The 13,980-nt window shown below is 41.9% G+C and overlaps 1 protein-coding gene across 5 annotated transcripts in view; it reads left to right on the top strand.

The window, feature by feature from the left end:
- Positions 1-5,944: 5,944 nt before the first annotated feature.
- The window catches only part of LOC114449358 (microtubule-associated protein 4-like), a 66,111-nt gene continuing 58,075 nt past the window's right edge, over positions 5,945-13,980 (top strand). For all 5 annotated transcript variants that reach the window (XR_003671984.1, XM_028426952.1, XM_028426954.1 and 2 more), the window contains exon 1: positions 5,945-6,047. The gene's annotated coding sequence lies outside the window, so the exon portion shown is untranslated. The remainder of the gene's footprint in view (positions 6,048-13,980) is intronic.

Below are 13,980 nucleotides of genomic sequence, written 5' to 3'. Positions count from 1 at the left end.
TTCTAACCTAGTTTTAGTAGTTTCAGCATCTCCTTAGTTTCCTTTAGTTGATACAGACCACAATAGTATCACCCTTCTGAAACGTGTCCACACAGATGGGTTATGTGTGGATAGAATTGTTTAGGAGAAGATACTCCTGAACTGAAAGTCAATCACTGCAGTAATTTCTTAACTGGAGTCACAGGCAGTGTATAGACTTGCAGAAGGTGAGGTTTCTTGTACAGCTGCACACACAGATGGTGTCAGTTAGGTCTGTCATTGTTAGCTTTAGGGTGGTCTTTGCAGGACTGCTGGTCTTTTGCAGATCATTTGGTGCAGTACAAATAAGAGTAATATGTTTCAGGAAAGCTGTAATACCTCCTTTGTGCACTAGGTGGTGCTGTATATCCATGCTTAAGCATTTAAAGAAAGTATTATTGTCTCATAAAGAGTATATATATTATATATAAATATATATGTATACGATAGTAAAATTATCTTTGCTTATACTATAGTATATATATATATATATATATATATATATATATTATAGTAAAATGATCTTTGCTCTATTAAACAACACTGACATTGTAGTAGGCTAATCAGTTTGTCTACAACTATATGCACTTCAACCACAGAGACACAAAACAATCTCACACACAACCATATAAATATGCACAATGTATTTTTGCTATTAATATCTTTGACTGTAAGTGTACTGATTGTATTGTTGTTATCCTGTAAATGACTTTGTGGTGTCATTTTTTAAATGTGCTTAATAAATACGAACTGAAATGTAAACAGTCATCACCTTTTGGACTTTATAGGTCATGTAGTGCTTTTTGTCACTGCAGGCAGTGCAGGAATGTCAAACAAACACAGAGGGTCAGCCACAGTACAGAGAGAACTCTCCTCTGAGGCATCACACACATATCTTCCACCATCATCGCAATGGCATCCTTCCTTCTGCCTGCCTCTGCCACACTGTCCACTGGTCACCCCCCACCCAGACACCCCCTGTGAAGCCTTGCCCCAAATCCCCCTACAACCTTAAAACTCTCCTTTCCAAATCTCTCTCCTCCACTGTCCCTTCAATGCCGCCAAACATTAAAAAAAAGCTCAACCACGCGCCACCAATCACAATGTAAAGTGTGTGAAAGTGATTTAATGTGAATGTTAACATGCCATATCCAGTGCATTAGTGTGTCAATCCCTCAGTTAAGCCTCAGCACTGTGGGGGTTCACTCCTTATTTAGGTCATCAGATGGTTAAGAGTTAAACTCCTTTGGATTGGTGTAGACCAAAAAGAAGCTCCCAACCACTGGTCTGGTCTGTGTGGCCTAAATCCTGCACGGGACTCACACGCACACACACTACAGATGTGGCCATTCTAACTTTATGTTTGATTGTTGTTAACAGCTGGTTACAAAAAAGAAAGTTGAAGCTTACATGTTTCCATGGTTTCCTAAATCTCTGTCCAGCAGCTTTAGCGACATGTTTGTAAAGGTTAAAAAAAAAATGGAACCAAGTCACGGAAGGCGAATAAATGTATTATCGGGTAAATATGACCTGGGATGAGTCTGCAGCTCCCGCAGAACTTACAGAGCTTTAGAGTGAACTCATAAGACGGACAGATGCAGACTGAACCTGGTAACAACACCAATCCCTTCCAGCCACCGGGCTGGTCACAGTAGAGGGCAATGAAAAGTCTGCAGACAGGATGACAAGGTGTTTATTTTGTGTTCAATATTTATTTGGTAAGGTGCCCTATAATCATATGATTCACTTGAAAAGAATCAACGCTAATGGCCTTATGGTGTGTGTACCTGACATCTGAAACATAGTGCACTGCCAATCATGTTATAAATGGACACAAAAGTGCTGTTAAAATGTGCCCCCGAGAGACTCAAGCATCTGTCTGTGGCGTGCACATCTTTGATTGTCTGTTTGTAACACTTTCCATCATAGACTGTTAGGTTCAGTTAGAGGAGGACCCAAGAGCAGGACACCGAGGTAAGGTTTAGGTTGATTTAATGAGAATGAGAATATCAGAGTGAAAAACAAAGGTGCTGATGGATGACGGCATAGTGGCTTGGCGGTTGGCAGGCAGACTGGCTGGAGGAGCACACAGGATCTGAGGTGAGTTCCTGGAGGACGAGACACAACAATAATTTAAGAGGTAATCCAAAATACCAGAGTTTTACCAGAAGGACCTGAGAACCGCTCAGTGTGAACGGTGGCGAGAGATATTTCAACAAGATTCATTTGGTCTTCACCTTTTTAAACCATAAAAGTATTCTTTCGATCAGACCAGTGTTTTTGTGTTTTTACCTTGACATGTTTCGACTGCAGTCTTCTTCAGAAGTCATGTGATGTTACCAGTGACGTGTCTGCCAGCTGATTTTATGCAGGTTGTGGCGCCATTCTCCCACTACTCCAGGTAGTAGGGGAACAGCAAAGTAATCGGCAATGAGGACAACAAATTCAAACGTTGGATTAAGGAGGCAATTGAAATCAGGTAGCGGGCCAACAGGGCAGTGAATCGGGACGAGGGGACATTCACACTGTCCCACAACTGGGACACTGTACTGAGGAGACCAGACTGCTGTGCCACACCTGGGACACAGTGCTGAAGACACCAGACTACAGGTGGTGCTGTTCCCCTACTACCTGGAGTAGTGGGAGAATGGCGCCACAACCTGCATAAAATCAGCTGGCAGACACGTCACCACTTTAGGTGAGCTGTCATGTTATCCATTTTTATATACAGTCTATGATCACTACCAAATATAGCAAGGATAGAGGAAGTTAAGAAGAGGGAAACAACAGGAGGCTGGGCTAGAGTAACACTGACAGGATAATAGCTAGTTTGTTGTAAGGTTTGTAGTTTGATCCTTCACCCTGGCTGCCTAATGTGTCCTTAAGCAAGACACTTAACCTGAAAATGCCCCTGTGAAAAGTACTAATGGTGCAAAGACCATTCACCATTATTGTGCTGGCAAAGCTGTCTCATCTGATGACGGACCAAATCACATGCTTCCTAAGAGCTACTAAAAATATATTTAAAACAGCAAACCACAATGATTAAATACTGACTGCTTCATGTTTTAATACTTTCATGGCAGTGTCAGACTGGAGATGGAAATCCTCCTTGGGCAAGATCACACCTGCTGCTGTCAACATCATCTGATCTGATGGCGATATTTGTGTCCATGCTTGAGGGAATAAGCAATGTCCTCCAATATCAAGAGGTACGGGCAGCTCTTGGGTCACTGTTGGAGTGTTTGATTTCCAGACTGCATCCAGGTCTGTGACCCTCGGTTTAGATGTGCAGACTGGATATTTGTATTCAGCACAAACACACAGGAGGATATGATGACCCGTGACCTTTGAATTCAATGTTTGCGTGATATATTTGACTAGGCAGCACAGTGATGAGGAGAGTGAGATGAAGGAATGATACAGCAGAAGAGCAGTGAGTCAGAGAGTGGAGAGATGTGACAGATTGTGTTCGGGTATAAGACAGGAGCTGGGAAAGGGATGATGCAGGCAAGGCAGGAACATTACATAACACTGTCAGACAGGACAGAAGCAGGGGGGGGGGGGTAAATGAAGGAGAGGACAGGCTATGGCACAGACTGTGAATGAAAACACCCCTCACTCCTCTGCACAAACCTGGTACAGCTGATACAACCACGCCCTCTGCTTTGAGTCATGGAGAGCCGCTGTAGCAGGCACAGAAGAATCAATGAGTGCTAACCAACACCCTGCTTGTCTTCAAGTGAGACATGGTTTAAAAAATGTTTATAGATATGTGTTTTTTTTTTGTGATGCACAATATGCAGCAGTGGCGCAGTGGTATAGCAGGGTTGTCCCTCTGGCTTCCTCCCACATTCTAAAGACCTGCTTGTTATGTTTATTGGTCACGCTAAATTGCCTGTAGGTGTGAGTGTGAGTGTTAACGGTTGTTTGTCCGTATGTTGCCCTGTGAGGGACTGGTGACCTGTCCAGGGTGTACCTCTCGCCTGTAGATAGCTGGGATAGGCCCTAATGGATGGACTGAACATGCAGTGCTAACACTAGACAAATTCACAAACCAGAATTTTAAGTACTGCTAGTCTTAGGTAGGTTTTAACACCAACGCACATTAGCCTATGTCTTATGAAGGTTTAAAACACTGAAATTCACTTCAATACCCAGAATGCACTGGACTTTCTGCCATCTAAGCTCATAGCTTCTAAAAACAGCTGGTTAGATTGCACATAACCAATTGGGAGATTTTAGAATCGTTCATTGTTTCAATGCTCACATTGTTACCATGACAACCTGGTGACACTTGTAATAGAAGCATAAGGAGACCCACAACCTGTCCTCTGTGGATTTGCCTTGGAATCCAGCCAGCCTTTCACAATAACTTGTTGTGATGGGATTCCCCCCACCTGCCAGTGTTTTGTTTGCTTTTTGCACAGTGTTTAAACAATGGAATTGTCAACTCTTCCTTATTCATTTACGAGGTCCAGAGTCATCAGTAGGCGCAGACAAACCCTGACTGAAAGGGACAATAAGGTGACATTACAGTTAAACAGGGCTGGAGTTAAAGAGGAGAGATACAAAAAGACAAAAAGACCCTTGTCATTTTGATATATGTGCTTTTGTACTGTGAACCGTATGTGATTTTTTGGAGAGATTACAGACCAGATCAGCAAATGAAAAGGGAGCCATAATCCCAGATAATCCTATAGAAACCTCTGCCTCTCCAACAGACAGTCAGTCATCTGGCTAGCTAGCAACTCACACAGTCATCCAGTCAGTCAGTCGACTGTACAGATCTTTCATATTTATTGTATTCCATTTGAAGTGTGAGGGTTTGTGTTTAATATGCAACTATAAGACACAAAAACGCCCAGAGAACGTACAGCTCATGTATGGCAGTATTAGGTGTTTTTCCACTCCAGGAACTAGCCTGTTCCTTTTCGTGGAACTTTTCCTACAGCAGCTCTTCAATGGGGGTTGGGAAATTCAACATGATCGTTCACTTGTAGTTGCACCAATAAGGTAAAAAACAAACAAACAAACAAACAAACAAACAAAACATAAGCACTCACTCATACCTGTGGCCAGTTCAGTTTACCATGCACATCTTTGGGATGTGGGAGGAAGCCAGAGTACCTGAAGAGAATGAGTACATACAGCCATTTTTAAAAAGTGTAAAGACATAATAATAATAATATAAATAAAGAAAGAAGAGAAAAAGTGAGAGATGAGCCAACACGCAAGTACAGTCTTTGTTGGGTGAGGAGAGAGACTGATTGTTTCATCCTGTGCCTGGCCTGAGTTCCTGGCCAAATTCCTGGGGTGGAAAAACACCTAATTTATCCATCCCTGCTGGCTGGAGCCTGTCTGAGTGGAGGCAGTTTAAAGCTGTGCATGTCACCTGGTGCAAAAAAAAAAAAAAAAGTATTTACTGCAGCAACGATAGAACTCAACATCACAGGTGCCCCCTGAAGAAAAAAAAGCTGGGAAGTAAAGAAAAGATCAGCAGGAGCAAGGTAAACATCAGCATGAGATAGGAAGAGAGATGGAAAGGAAGAGTGAAGGGAAAATGATGAGACTGAGGACAGAGATATTGATTTATTACATCGCCCTGTGAGCCTTGTAAATCTATCTGATCTGTAAAAAAACAGACAGTACTGGACCTAACGTAGACAAACAGAGAATTAAATAAAGTCTTTATAATATGTTTTTTTTTTATTCTTGTATATATGTATCTAAAAATGAGCAGCGCTCATATTTTCGACGGTACATGAAGGCGGCAGCATCCTCTGCTGCCTGCAGATTCAGAGACCGTCACCCCCCACCCCCCACCCCCCTCCTTTCTCCTGCCTCCTGATTGGCTGAGCCTGTTGGGAAAGTGGGCGTGTCTTGTGTCTGAGTCCTGGCCCCAGTCTGCTCTGCACGCAGCGAAAGGTGGAGAGATTTTCCCCATCACACACTCTTGACTATCACACACACACATACACGCACACACACGCGCACACACTCAGCGATAGAAACGGGACGTCTAAACGGTGAGTGGAGCTGATTGTTTCACTATTTAAAGCTGATTTAAGATGTGTCACTGCGTCACGGTTCCTGCGTCCTCGCGCCGCGCCGTCCTTCTCGTGCCTGTGTAAATGAATGATGACATTGCTGTCATATTTATTGCGTTATTTAGGTCTCGCACAGGATATAGTGTGGATATAGGCCCATATGTAGCTGCTTGTATGGCGGCCGGGCTCTGTAGACATCCGTGTCTCCCATCAACAATGGCTGAGGATAGTGGGCGTGTGAGGAGGAGGAGGAGGAGGAGGAGAGGTGGGGGGGTTCTGTGTCTCATGCAGAGGTCCGTGGATTCCAGTCTCTTTGTTATGGTGGTGGTGCCGCAGTCGGGATGGTGCACCCCTCCTGTTGACTAAACCTGGTCCTGGGAGTGCTCCTTATAAATCCATCATGAGCGTACACACTGCAGATTGTGTATTTATATAATATTCCTATATGGGACCACAGATAATGATGTGTGCTTATACTGTAGGAGTGTGTTGGCAGCACAGTCCAGGCCTTGTGTTATATAAAGGCAATTTTTTTTTTCCCCCTGATGTTACACCAGTTTTAGAAAGACTCACTGCTGTTCTATAGGGACTCCTAAGCCTGCCGTTATACAATAATACCCCCAGCACCACCCTCCCCGCTCCACACACACTGCATCCTCTGTGTGGATTAGCACACATTGTTCCATCGATGCTCATATTTTCCCCTCTGTGGCTCTTTCTGTCTTCACTTTATTTCACATAAGACCTAACAAGTCATGATAAATGCATTTTTGGTCCATCATTAAATAGGACATCACCACTCGCTCCAAAGTTTCAGCACTGTAGTATCTGTCCTGTATGTTAAGTGCTTTAATGATGCTCCATGATGCAGCACTGACTCAAATCTTTGAAGATATGACATGTGGCAGGACACGTTTTGTCTGGTCTTACAGTCTATATGTCAGTCTGCGGTCTGGACTTGGAAATTGGGTACTGATGTCTGTTTCACCATCATGCTTGATTATTAATTCTCAGAGATTTCCCCATATGTTCTTTTTACAACAATTTATATAGTGGGAAACTCCTGCTAAAAGTTCCTTCCTGATCCAATGTGTCTTCATATGCAGTTTTACACAGAAAAGAGAAATATTATGTATAAACCACAAATTATGGCCATAATTACGAAGACACATGTACGGTAATTACATACGAGCTCATATATATTTTGTTTACATACATTTTTTTGTAGTTTATAGTTATAAGACTATATATTTCTAATTGTTTTTTATAGTTTATATAATAATAATTGAAACCTTTATTAGTCCCACAATGGGGAAATTGCTCAAGGCAGCCCAGCAAAGAGCGCCATACACCAGTGCGTACACTGGAGGCTATGCAGGTAAAGTGTCTTGCCCAAGGACACACAACAGTGACTAGGGAGGAGTTGGGATCGAACCACCAACCTTCCGGTTACGGGACAACCCTGCTATACCATATGATTGCTGAGAACATCAGACATTTTTCGTGGGTGAATTAGCATCCCATTTTTATTTATAATGCTGGATGAGCAGCATTAGCACACTGTATTATTAAGTCATTTGGGGCCTTAGATGTTTGACAACAAGTTTCTGTCCCTGCTGTCAAAGTTGGGCAACATGTCCTCAAATTAAAAAAAAAAGGCATGTTTGATAATTCATGCGCCAGATATGAGTGATGGTTACATTTGTGCTAACTGAACATATGGACGACATTATGCTCATATATGCTATTAAACACATAGGATTGTGTTGCCTGAAATCATCTAAACATGAGATCAATACTGTTGCAAAAGTCTGTGTTAGGAGGTAAGTTTGGGCTGGTGATACAATGCAGCAGACTCTGGGAGTCAGGAGTCTAGTGTCCAAGTCCCCCTGGCACCACAAGCTGTTTTGTTTTCACCTGTTGTTCTGTTGATGGAGTAAGATCATTTTACAACACATTAACGATAAACAGATTTTACAAGGGAAACCCGCCTCTATATAGAAATAGAGACATGGCTGGAGAAATATGTTTGCATGTTCTGTTTTCAAGGACTGAAATATCAACCCCATGTCACGTTCAGACTGATGAGGACGGTCTGAAGGTGGGCTGTGTATCGTAGCTTAGCTTAACCCAGAAAAAGTTTTAGGCTAACTTTTATATGAAGTGGAATTCCATCTGCTCCTGCAATGCTCCATTAGAAGTTTGGTTCATTGAGATAAACAGCTGGTGGGTCTAATTTTCCACTCGGGTGCCTTTTAAACGTTAGTAGGAGAAGAGGGCCCAACAAGACAATGTAATTGAAAGTAAAAAAAAAATGACAGTGATGTTTCAAGTAAGACTTTAAGGGCAGTTTTCTCATCACTAAACACAGGTCTGAGATATTCTTAAGTCACATGGCTTGTGTTCATGATCATTTATCGGTCATGTCTTGTGTGTCCATTGCAATCTGTCCCTTGTTTTTACCCATAGGTGAAAAATAGGTGAAAAAAAATCAGAAGAGTTTGTGTTTTTGTTATTGAAGCATAAGAGATTTAGTGGAAAACAGAGTATATATACCTCTGAATGTGTCCCACTTTTGCACAGAATTTAGCTGCTGTTCCCATTATAAAGCACATGCATAGACAATATTGCATATACATGCAAAGAAAGACACCTGGGAGCAAACTTTAAAAATGTATAGACTCCATCATTTAACTCCCCATATCATGCAGTGTAGAATGAATGTAAGTTACACCAAAATAACAGGACAAGTCAGCACAGTCAACACTGTTCAGTAAGAAAGTATAAATAAAGGCTAATTTGTCATTTTTCTTTTGCCAATATCTGATATGTCAATGATGTCCAACCCCATTTTAGGCAATTGTCAATGCTGATATCAATATTATGTACATTTATTAAAAGCCATCATTGGCCAATACTGAAATGCTGCATAGAAAATGCATCACATTTTAAAGAAATAATCCTCATATAGCTGATGATGTTAAAAAAAACAAGTAAATGTTCACAGTGTCAATATTAGACTGACAAGCTTTATTGATATGAGACAGTATGTGACTGGTGTGCAAAGGCAAATAGTTTGAGATTACCCACAATGCACCAGTAAAACAGCTTCACTCATAGTAACATCAAATCCACAGAGAGGCCGATCATACATGATTTGCCAGTGATACATTTGGACCTAGGTGCAGTGAGAAACACCTGTTTAGGACATTGAATGATGAGCAAACCCCAGGATGTTTGGTTACTTCACTGTTTTGTAATGAAATATAAAGAAGACAGACGGATGCTAACAGGAAGCTGGTTGGATTATCAGAGATGTTCTAATGCATGGCTGTTGTCATGATGATGATGCCATCATTTCTGTTTTAGGGATTGGTGGGATTACATACAATCCCGCTCAGATTACCAGCCAACCAGGCAGGAAGTCATCCAACCAGGTATAACTCTTATCCACGCAGTGAGGCATATATTCCGTGGCATATATGGATCCAGGCCAGGTTGAGGCAGTACTGCAGCATCATCTAACAATGATGTTGGGGGCAACACAGTGTCGTTGCAGCCTAAGGAAGACTGCGCTGTCACCTTGCAGCTGTGTGGACAGCCTTCTGTGATAAATGTGAAGTGTACATGCATGATGAACTCTGAATGTGCAATACTATGATTAGCTGAGTTTGTGTGGCTGTGGCTCAGGTGGTTGAGCAGGCTGTCCACTGCTCGTAGTCTGGCAGTTTGATCCTCAGCCTCTGGGGAAGTCACTAAGCTCTATGTTGCTCCTGGTGGCATCCCAGCGCCTTTCATGGCACCTCGGATTTGCTGGGCATATTTCAAGTTGCAGCATGCAAAGCAAGCGGCTGTCTAGTGAATACAATGTGTTTTTTTGGAGAAGAATAATGCTTTAAATGAGATCACATATTGTACGTAAATTCACTGTTCAATTCAGGGAGTAAGTTAAAGCATATGTGGACAGAAAATATAACATTTATTGGTAGCTGTAGCTAATACTGAACCCGTCACTACTTTAATGTGAACATGCTATTCAGTACATTTAAACTATATAGTATGACTGAACGCTATGATGTCACCAACACTATCAGAAAAGCAGTATTGACATAGAGATATTACTCTGCAGTTGTGGGAAGATCAACAGTAAGAAAAATGAGTGTGTCAGCTTCCCACAGTGCTGCAGCAGTCCCACTTCATGAGCAATAGTAACATCAATTCATTATTGAAGACCCTTTGAGAATTATGTAAGTCGTGACCTATTATTCAGAGAGCGTTTTTACTGTCACAGCAGGGCGCCTGAAGGACCTGCAAACATATATTGATGGAAGAAGTTGGGAAATGATTGTGTAGCTAATAACATTTGTCATTAATTGAGCTGTTATCTCAGTGCTGCTGAAAGTGCACGCAGAGTTTTTGTTCATTTGAGGAGTAGTGAGTAGGTGGGCCCGTTAAACAGACTGAACTTGAACCTGCTCCTGCTTGTTACCGTGGTGATGCGTCTTGGAGAAAAGTGAACCATCTTTGTGAAAGTGAAAGGACCGCGTTGAACTCGAGAGTTCACACACTGTTGCTACATTATGTGTGGCGGAGCCTCACATAGTGAGTAAGAACATTTTAAATACAGCAAACATACACTTCACTATATATGACTGTAAGTAGCCTTCTGACTTGACTCGACTCGACATTAGAGGTGCAGTGAATGGATCAAAGAGAGACTATAGAGAAAACAACAAAGGCCATTCTCTCATTGCTGAGGGGAGAGCCTGAGATCCAGATCAGACCTGACATGGTGTGGTACAGTAGAGCCGGGGAAACACTGTGCCCCTCTCATCCTTATCATCCTTTTCCTGAGCGCTCCCATCAGTGCGCGTTCGGGATTTTAAACAAGCAAAGGTCACTTCTGTCCTGCTGATCGTAGAGTTTGAGATCAGACCTGACATCAGACGGCGCAGCAGTGTGAGGGAAGGACGAGTACAAAATGTCCCCCCCTGCATCCACATTAGAACCTGTATAAGTCATAGAGCATGGATTTGGCATAGAGAACAGGAATTGTGTCATGAACATGAATGACATGAACAAACCTGGCTAGAAAACACAACTATAGCTTCTTGTTACGTTTATTATGTTTTCTAAGAGATCTAGCCGATTTCATTCTGATAACTGAGATGTTAACGTTGCCCATGCCTGTTCCTGATCCCATCCCATGATGTCATTACCCATCGACCCAGCCCAAATCTGGATAAATTCCGACAAGGTATGGCTTACATACTTTGTCGGTACTTTGTAGAATTTGATTTTTTGGAACCAGCCCCTAAAGGATGCAGAGGGAACTTCAGAATGCACCCAGACCAGATGTTACCCACAATTCAGCTTGTAGATACTCTCATCTATCATTTTATTAGCATCACAGCAGCTCCTTTTATCTGTTATTGACTTAGTTAATACATATGCCTGCGTGTTTAATGTGAATCTGGAAGATCCTAATAAATATGATATGATGGCCGTCAAAGCTACATATGCAGGCGCTAGCATAACACAGATGGCTGGTGCATTGTGGGTATCAGATTTGTAGAAGAATATGTGGAATAAAAGAGACCATTGAATGAGTGATGTAACATTAATGTGACTCAGAGTAAAGACAGAAACAGATACAGGATCATTTATTGCGGACACATCACATTTTATCTCCACTGTATGATCTCCTTTACTGGCTCCTCCAGTCTCCTCTGTGTGTTTCTGATTTTCTTCATCACTTTGAAAACACAGCCCAACTCACACACAACCACATCTGACAGATCTGCGCAGTTTGTAATCAGGCCCGTTGAATAAGCTGACTGTCTGCACCTTTCTGTCATATACTGATGGTGTGTGTGTGTCAGCAGTAATCTAAACTGCTGCTCATCAGAGACACACTGTGTGTGTGGGTGTGTGGGTGTGTCGGAGCTCGTGCCCATCAAGAGGGAGACAGCGCTGAGCTGCTGAGTCACCATGGCGACTGACTGGGCAGCCATGATGGGATTTTGTTAACACGTTAGTAGACAGCATGAGTCTGAGAGATGAAAATCGTCACAGCCTGCAGTGCTGCACTTTATTTCCACCTCTCGGTCCTGAATCGATGAGCGGGATTCTTTTCTCATCACTTTTAGATAAATGTGCTTCCTGCCATCAGGGGCATTGGTGCAGAAAAGGAGAGATCTCTCTACAAATATGTATCCTGACATGATCATCACTTTTTTTCTAGCTGGCTAACAGACCTCCAGACACATTTCAGCTGTCTTCATGGGTCTTATCCTGTTTATCATGTCTGCCAGGTTCGACTAATGCACTGCACTCAGAGGACAAGTCCATTATTACCATGATGACACACAAAGACAACTTTGCCGTGACCTTAAAGCCAGAGAGCGTTACAGTTAGCATTAATTATCAGAACCTCTTTATGAATAAAACATACAGTAAGACCATTAAACTACACATACTAACCGTTGGCTAACATTAAATATTTAAACCACTTATACTTACTTTTAGCCTTGGCTAAAATGAGCTAAAAGCAGCTCTTTAAAGCTGTACTTTTTATTTTGATTCAGTTTTATTTATGTAATGAAGCAAGGTGATCGATGAATACAACAATAATAATGCATTTACATCTTAGTCTGCTTTGGATATACATGATTGGATGTCAGGAAGAGTCATGGGGCCTATCATATCTATATATTTTCTACTATCTATTAATATTCATCCTGAAATTTGAATAATTCCTTCTCTACCTAAAATGTCCACTATCAGCAGTTTTAAGCAGAGCAACTCAGCACACATACCATTACACTGAATCTGTACTTTTAAGGTGACTTGTTATATCTATCTATATGGCCCCAGAGCCAAGTTTATGTCCCTGGGAGATGGTGCAATGAGTTTAAACTGCTTTTTTTTTAGATAGTTATTGCTGCATTAATATTGCATAAAATGCAGTTTAATGGACTATTACCAATTTTAGTTTTTTGTTTTTTAGAGGACAGTTTTCCTCCAGAAGTCACACACTATGCTCCTGTGAGTGAGTCCCTTCACTCAGGCTGAAGTTGTGCTGCGTTGCCATGACATTATTTAGTAATGTCTACATTATTTTACACTGGAACATTCAGCTACTTATAAACCATTCACAGGAAAGACCTTACTAAATAACTAAAGCACAGACGGACAATCTCCTTCTTTATCTGAGGTGTTGATGATAGAATATTTTGTGCAATAACAAGAACACAAACACACCCTCCATTATTCTCCCACTCTTTCTCTGTCCTCCTGTCTTACTCTTTCTTGAACTTTGCCTGAACCCTCAAGTAGGCCGGACAGGCAAACTGAAAGCTGCAGTGTTGTCCACTTGCTGTCCTTCAGTGAACTCCGGGCTGATACACAAAGTGCTGTTACAGCAGATATGTACGTCTCCGTTTGTCAGCGCACGGGCCCGGGTGCGTGCTAACGATGCGTGATTATACTGAGTGGAAAATGCTTTACAATGTTATGGTCCTCATAAAATCAAATCAAATATATTTATACAGTAAATAAACTACTAACTTCAAACCATGGCCTTATTCATTTCATAATATGAAGCTAAATTTAGGGTTAAACATTCAGCGAGATCCTTTTATAATGATAACACAGACATGAATGAATGGAGACAATTTCAGATGGCAACAAGCAGCATGAATGCAGGGAGAAGTGGCTCCCCGAGGCCACTAACCTCTCCATTCACTGCTGTTACATCATTAGCACAGACTCAGATATTGTACTGAGTCATCGCAGAGCTGCACTGACCTGCGGCTCAGCTGCAAAGATAAACCTCTGTGGAGCACAAGCAGCTGTTTTCTGCAGTGGTGGGATGACAAGTTGACTCTTCACCACTTCCGATCTAATTTTA

The sequence above is a fragment of the Parambassis ranga genome, chromosome 17 (genome assembly GCF_900634625.1).
Source record: "Parambassis ranga chromosome 17, fParRan2.1, whole genome shotgun sequence".
Taxonomy (NCBI): Eukaryota; Metazoa; Chordata; class Actinopteri; family Ambassidae; genus Parambassis; species Parambassis ranga.
The sequence above is the reverse complement of the archived record's forward strand: the minus strand, read 5'-3'. Positions and strand labels throughout refer to the sequence as shown.